The following is a 6,000-nucleotide window of genomic DNA, read 5'->3' as shown; positions in this document are numbered from 1 at the left end:
TATGGGCCCACACGCATTGCATCTTCGAATATTTTTGGGCTCCTCGCATAGTGCACTACGTGCTGGACTTCTCTGCATCTAGTCTTCACTATTGTGGATCGAATTCAAGATGTCAAATTTTGACAATATCCTGTCTCGAATCTATCTCAATAATATCTCTCTTATTTAAATAAATTTAAAACTATCTCTCTCCTTTACAAAAAACCCAAACCCACCCACCCCTAACCCCACCCCCAATCGAAAACCTGCCCATGGCCCCCCTTCCACCCCCACCCGATCACCCCGACACCTACGGTGGCCCAACAGCCAATGGGTCCCCACTTCCTCCCCCATCCCTAGTGGCAGCCCGATGGGTCCCCAACCCCCCAACCCCTGGTGGCAGTGGCGGTGGCAACTGGACTAGGGTTCTAACAAGACAAAACCCTAGCCATCATCTAAGCTTCCCAATTCGGCCACTCCAAGCCTTCCATCTGACTGAGAATCCTGAGGATTGAGAAAACAAAGGAAACACTAGGGAAAACATAGGAAAAATCAACCAAAACAAATAAAAGATGGAAAAATTAAAAGGTAATATCCTTTTCCACATAGATAGATTTTTGTCCTTTTTTGCTTCATTTTCTTTTCATTTCATTCTCTTTTTTGGAGATATGTGGGGAAGGAGAGCACCTGAGGGAGATCAGAGAGATCTTTAGGTTTCAGTTGGGGTTTTTTCTCGAGCATATGGGATTTTGTGTGAGATATGTGGTGTGAGTTGGTCCCGATTGGGGAAGGAGAGCACTTGAGGGAGATCAAATGGGTTTTTAGGTTCCAATTGGTGTTTTTTCTCGAGCATATGGGATTTTGTGTGAGTTATGGCAGTGTAAGTTGGTCCGTTGCGGTTTTGAGAGCTTAATCTTGGTGGAAGCATGATAGTTTGTAGGGTTTTGGAATGGGATGGCAGGTGGTGGTGGGGCAACAGCAAAGATGGGGAACGAAGGAGACTGAGCCGGGTATACCCAACCCGACCCAATCCATCCTTGGAGCCCGACCTAAGATGGGTATGGGGTAGGTATGGATATGGTTCTTTTACTTACGATGTGGATATGGGTATGGGCCAACCCGATCCATACCTGACATGTTGCCATCCCTATTTAAGTGCTCTAATCTTCCCATTGTCTAATGGATTGGGCTATCTAACTATGTGCCTATCCATATCTCATATACTTGGTGCACGTGGACTCCAACTATTTTTTGAGGCTTTGGTAACAATACTATAGATAGCCTTTGCAGAAATTAAAAAAAAGCTAAAAGCTTTTTTATTTGGGTATTTAATTAGCGATCTCCTAATTGATGCCACTTTAACAAAAACTTCTTGTTGACCAAAACTGTAACTCCCGATCCCTAATTATCATAACCTAATAGTTTTGACATGAGATGACTTTAAAAGATATCCAAAATACCCTTTCAGGCCATGAAATATTTCTGATTCCATTCTTTTACAAAACGTTCCTTTGTTTTTTAGAAAAAATGATAGAAGCCCATTCTGAGGGATTTTCTGCCTGTCCTCACCCTTCTAAATTCATCAAAACTCAGGTGTGAATATTCTAATGTGGACATTCACATTTTAAGGGATTTTTTTGCTCATTTTGGCCTCCCTAATTTTTATTGTATTCAGGTCAAAATATTCTGATACAAATATTAGGTTTTAAGGAATTTTATTTAGGTTTTCCAGAGATTTTATTCTTTATTATTGTTGATGTGATTTAAAGAAGCTCATCAATCATTTTAGATGACCTCATTTAGCTTTCTAATAGTCATGGATTTTAAGAACATTGAAAATCCAGTTTTCATAGCTATGTGCTCTTATGGTATGGAGGGCCATATTATTTCAATTTCACTAGACTCAACTCTCGATTATATTGTTAATGAAATAGTGGAGAGATAAAAGCATCTATCCTCTATAATGATAGAAATTAAATTCTATATTGTTAACAATTCAAGAATGCTTGTCAAGCTCATCATGGATAAGGATGTTAGGAATATGTAGAAATATATTTGAAGTTAAAAGCTACGATAATTGAGATGGTTGTATCTCATTGTGTTTCCTCATCTGAATCTCCTAAAGTGGTAATCAATATGAGGTAATGTAAAATTTAATTGCCAATTATGTATCTTTTTTTATTTTTAATTAGTTGTTTTGTGCATTTATATGTAATTGCAGCATGAATATAGTACTTATGATATATGTAATAGTTCAAAATTGATTGGTAATATAATGAAGAATAATCCTTTTATGTCGTAGGGTTAGCGATCTAATCCATGGTGCTAAATATATAAGTTGTTGCAAAAATGGTCAAATGGTTGATTCATCTCGCTTTTCATCATTTACTAGCTCAAGTAATTTCATTCGAGTTGTCAAAGAAACAAAAGCTACAATTAAAGATGAACCAAGTCAAAAAAATACATTGGATAGTTGGAAGAGCTGCATAAAGGGTGTAGGTCAAGAGTTCAAGGATGTTGAAATCCTTCGTGCGATAATTCATAAGTTCTGCATTGCAAATTATAGAGATTTTACATTTGTTAAGAATGATCATGTGCGCGTGACTATGGAGTGTGCATATAATGGATGTGGATGGTGCATTCATGCTTCTCACCTTGAAAAAGATAGGTTTGCAATTAAAATCATGAACAACAAACATATATGCAGAGTAGGATTGCAAAATCGATATCATCCCAAGGCTTTGAAATACTGGATTTTAAATATTGTCAAGGAAAAACTCCAAGATATGGCCTTATATAAGCCGGCTGATATTGTAAAAAATATTCATCATGAATATGGTGTGGAATTGCCATATCATCAAGCATGACATGAAAAAGAGATTACTATCAAGAAGATTTATGGTGAGAGGTCAGTATCTTATGAAAGGTATGATGGTATTGTGATGTCATTCTTCAAACCAACCTCGATAGCATAACAATGTATGAAACCATTGAAGATTGATTTAGACGTCTATTCATTTCATTTAAAGCCTTAATCAATGGTTTTATAAAAGGTTGTAGACCTCTGATATTTATGGATGGAATATTTGCTAAGCATAAGGATGGAGGAGTTTTACTTGGTGCTATAGGCAAAGATGCGAATGATGATATGTTCTCCATTGCATTTGTTATTGTTGATATAGAAAATGATAACAATTGGGATTGATTTTGTCAAATATTGAAAGCAGCCTTAGAGTCTTGCATTGACTATTATGGGCATCATTTTACCATTATGACAGATAGACATCAGGGACTTATAAAAACAGTATCAAAATACTTTACTGGTAGCTACCACTCATATTACATCCACTATGTCAATGATAATTATAAAAATTAGGTATGCATCATATTCTTCTAAATTTTTAAGTTAGATATTCAAGATATCTGGGTTTGTGAACTCATTGTTATCCTTTCATTGTTGTACATGCTGGTGCTTGTCCATTATATATCATGCAATTGAAAGGAAGAGATTGCTTGATTTATTAAATACTATTGCATATACTTCAAACCTGAATAATTTTCAAAAACTAATCAGCAAACTTATAGCAGCAGCTCCAAGCACAAGTAGCTTTATGATGCATGCAAAGTCAGAGCATTGGGCAAATGTGATCTTTCAGGTCTGCATTGGGGTATCAGAACTTTAGCAAGAATGGTTTCGATCAAAAAAACTTCAGCAAGAATAGTTTCGATCAAAAAAACTTTGGTTTCGAACAAAAGAACCTTAGTAAGATCAGTTTCGATCAAAGAAACTTTAGCAAGAATAGTTTCGATCAAAAGAACTTTGGCTCCAAACAAAGAAATCTCAATAAGATTAGTTTCGATCAAAGAAACTTTAGGAAGAATAATTTTGATCAAAGAAATTTTAGTTATGTACAAAAAAACTTCAATAAGAACAGTTTCGATCAAAGAAACTTCAGTAAAAATAATTTTGATCAAAGAAACTTTGGTAAGAACAGTTTCGATCAAGAAAACTTTGGTTTTGATCAAAGAAACTTCAGCAAGAACAATTTCAATCAAAAAAAATTTGGTAAAGTTCATCAGACAAGAGCTTCAGCCTTTCATACCACTTTTATGTTCAAACATAAGTTAATGAATCTAAAAATTTATATATAAAGTAATATAATATTATAGCATCACTGATAGTACATACGTAGATTGACCGAATTTCATGGCCTGGGGAGTGGGGTCTCGTCGAGTTGCTTCAAACGATAGGTCCCAGGACATACCACCTCGTCCACCTGATAGGGACCTTCCGAATTGGATGATAGCTTTTCTTGCTCAATGGGCTACAAAACTTTAGTTTGCCCCAATACTAGGTTGCTAGCTTGAAATTCTTTGGCCTTGACCTAGATGTTATAATACTTAGTCACCCTCTAGCGGTAGGCAGTCATTCTCACAGCGGCATGCTCCTTTCTTTCTTCGATCAAATCGAGGTTGGCTCGAAGCCACACCAAATTGGTATCTTCATTGTACTCCTTAACTCTGAGAGAAGGGAGCCTAACCTCCATAGGAATGACTGCTTCAGTCCCAAATGCGAGGTTGAAAGGAGTCTCGCCAGTTGGGATCCTTTGAGTAGTCCAATAAGCCCATAACACGTGATGAAGCTCATCTATCCACGACCCCCCTATCTGATCTAACCTCACGTTTAAGCCCTGTAGGAGAGTTCTATTGGTCACCTACATCTCTTCATTTGCCTATGGGTGGCCTATCGATGTGAAGCGATGCTCTATTCCATAGTCTTCATAGAATTCGTGAAGTCGAGCACCACTGAATTGTCTATCATTATCTGTGATCAACACTTTGAGAAGACCATACTGGTAGATAATGGATTTTTAAATAAAATCTTTTACTCTTGTCTCGGTTATATAGGCCAGAGGCTCAGCTTCTATCCATTTTGTGAAGTAATCAATAACCATCAAAGAAACTTATGCTAACCTGATGCTCGAGAAAAAAGACCAAGAATATCCATTTTCCACTGAGCAAATGGCCAAAGGGCGCTGATGGGAGTTAGAAGTGCTACCAGCTAATATTGAATGTTGGAATTTTTTTGGCACTGATCGCACTTCCTGATGAAGTTGTCTGTATCTTGTTGCATAGTGGGCCAGTAGTAGCCCTACCAAATAATTTTGTAAGATAGGGATCTACCCCCAAGTGACTTCCGTAGATCCCTTTGTGAACTTTTCATAGAACATAATTAGCCTCAAACGAGTGCAAGCATTTCAGAAGAGGCAAAGAGAATAACCGTCTGTATAGCTTATAATCATACAGAACATAGCGAGCAGCCAGCTTCTTTATCTTCTGGACCTCCTTGCGATCAGGTGGTAATTCACTCGATCTCAAATACTTGAGCAGGAGATCAATCCTGCTGGGTTCCCCATAAACCTGCTGGACAACGAGGGGCTCTTCGAGGCTTGAGGCTTTTAATATCTCAAAGATCTCCTTTTTCAAGTCAGCAGGTAATGAGTTCGCTAGTGCATCTATCTTGATATTTTCCATTTTGGGGATCTATTGAACATCAAAGCTCAAAAAGGATGAGGTTAAATCCTTAACCTTTTGAATGTACCTGCTCATGTTTTCCTCTCGGACCTCATATCCATCCTTGATTTGTCCAATTACTAATTGGGAGTCGCTGAAAACCTTCAGATGTTGAGCCTCTACCTCTCTTGCAACTTTTATGCCAGCAATCAAAGCTTCATATTCTACTTCATTGTTGATGGTTAGAAAATCAACACACAGAGCGTACGCCGCCACATCACCTTCAGGATCAGTTAAGATAAGCCCAGCCCCTGACCCTGCTGAATTTGATGAGCCATCAACATGCAAGGTCCATAGCTCCTCAGGGTCAGGTCCCACATTTACTTCTTCACTTCTTGAGCTCTCTCCACTTTTTGAGCTTTCTTTACTTTTTGAGCTCTGTCCATTCGGGATGGTGCATTCAAGGATGAAATCCGCCAACATTTGGGCTTTGATGGAAGGCCTTGG

The 6,000-nt window shown here is 37.9% G+C and overlaps 1 pseudogene; it reads left to right on the top strand.

The window, feature by feature from the left end:
• The first annotated feature begins 2,336 nt into the window (after positions 1 to 2,336).
• On the top strand, positions 2,337 to 3,662 carry LOC140857324 (uncharacterized; annotated as a pseudogene).
• The last annotated feature ends 2,338 nt before the right edge of the window (positions 3,663 to 6,000 follow it).

This window comes from Elaeis guineensis, chromosome 4 (genome assembly GCF_000442705.2).
Source record: "Elaeis guineensis isolate ETL-2024a chromosome 4, EG11, whole genome shotgun sequence".
In the NCBI taxonomy this organism is placed as follows: domain Eukaryota; kingdom Viridiplantae; phylum Streptophyta; class Magnoliopsida; order Arecales; family Arecaceae; genus Elaeis; species Elaeis guineensis.
Note: the sequence above shows the minus strand (reverse complement) of the source record. Positions and strands in the feature narration are given on the sequence as shown.